Genomic DNA, 1,712 nt, shown 5'->3' on the forward strand with positions numbered 1-1,712 from the left:
AACAAGGTTGCATCATCTGCATATTGCAGGTTGTTAATGAGTCTTCCTCCAAACCTGTAGTCATGTATTTCTTCATATAATACTGCTTCTCAAATTATTTTTTCAGCATATAGATTGAATAAATTTGTTGAAAAAGTATAAACCTGGCACACACATTTACTGTTTTTAAACCATTCAGTGTTCCCTTGTTCTGTTCTAACAAATGTCTCTTAGTCTATATACAGGTTCCTCACAAGCACAATTAATTTTCTACAATGTTATCCATAGCTTGTTATAATCCACACAACTGAAAGCCTTTACATAATCAATAATGCACACGTAAACATTTTTCTAGTATTCTCTGCTTTCAGCCAAGATCCATCTTCCATCAGTAATGATATTTCTAGCTCTACAACCCTGTCTGAATCTGACCTGAAACTCTGGCAGTTCCCTGTCAATGTACTACTAGAGCCATTTTTATATTATTTTTAGCAAAATTTTACTTATTGGCAATTTTAAAGATATGGTCCCATGATTCCACATTCTGTTGGGTCACTTCTCTTTGGAATGGGCAGAAATATGAATATCGTCCAATCAGTTATCCAGGTAGCTCTTTTCCAAATTTCTTGATATAGATGAGTGAGCACCTCCACTGTTACATCAGTTTGTTGAAAGATTTCAATTTATAGTCCATCAGTTTCTAATTGCTCTTTGCCAGTGCCTTCAATATGCCTTGGACTTCTTCCATCTGCATCATTGGCTCTCGATAATAATCTACTTATGGAAATGTTTGGACATTGACTGTTTCTTTCTGGAAAATGAATCTATGTACTCTTTCCATCTTCTTTTGATGCTTTTTGCATCATTCTATATTTTGTCCATAGAACCCTTCAGTATTGAAATTTGAGGCTAGAAATTTTTCTTCAGTTCTCTAAGCTTGATAAATGCTGAGTGTGTTCTTCCCTTTTGATTTTCTAACTCTAGGTCTTTAGATATTTCACTGTTTTCTCAAGCTATTCTTTGAAATTTTCTATTCAGCTCTTTTACCTCCTTGTTTCTTTCCTTTGCTTTAGCATCTCTACCATGAAGAACAATTTTCAAAGTCTTTCCTAACATCCATTTTGGTCTTTTTCTTCTTTCTTGTCTTCTTAATTAACTTTTGCTTCATGCCTCTTATGATGTTCTTGATATCATCCTAAAACTTTTCTGATCTTCTGTCATTAGTGTTTGATTTATCAAATCTGTTCTTGAGATGATCTCTAAATTCAGGTGGAATGTGTTCAAGGTCATGTTTTGGCTCTTGTGGACTGAGTTACTTTTATTCAGCTTCAGCCTGAACTTCCATATGAGAAATTGGTAGTCTGTTCCACAGTAAGCTATTGGCCTTCTTTTCGCTGATTATATGGAGCTTTTCCATTGCCTCTTTCCAAAGATGCAGTCATTTGTGTATTCCATCTGGTGAGGTCCATTTTATAGTTGTCTTTTATATATTTTAAAAAGGTGTTTGCAGTGAAGAAGACATTGGTCTTGCAAAAACTTATCATGCTGGGACTTCCGGTTTTGGCGCAGAGACAGAATCAGGTAGGATAGGCTCCCTGGGAGAGGGAGTGAAAATCCAGAGAAGCTGCTTTCACAGAACAGACCCAGAGCTCTGGATCAAGCATAAGGGGCAGGGTGTCAGTTTCCCACATCCACCAGTGGAAAAATCATGGTATAAAGGAAAATATTACGAT

This window comes from Chrysochloris asiatica, unplaced genomic scaffold, assembly GCF_000296735.1.
Source record: "Chrysochloris asiatica unplaced genomic scaffold, ChrAsi1.0 scaffold00155, whole genome shotgun sequence".
In the NCBI taxonomy this organism is placed as follows: Eukaryota; Metazoa; Chordata; class Mammalia; order Afrosoricida; family Chrysochloridae; genus Chrysochloris; species Chrysochloris asiatica.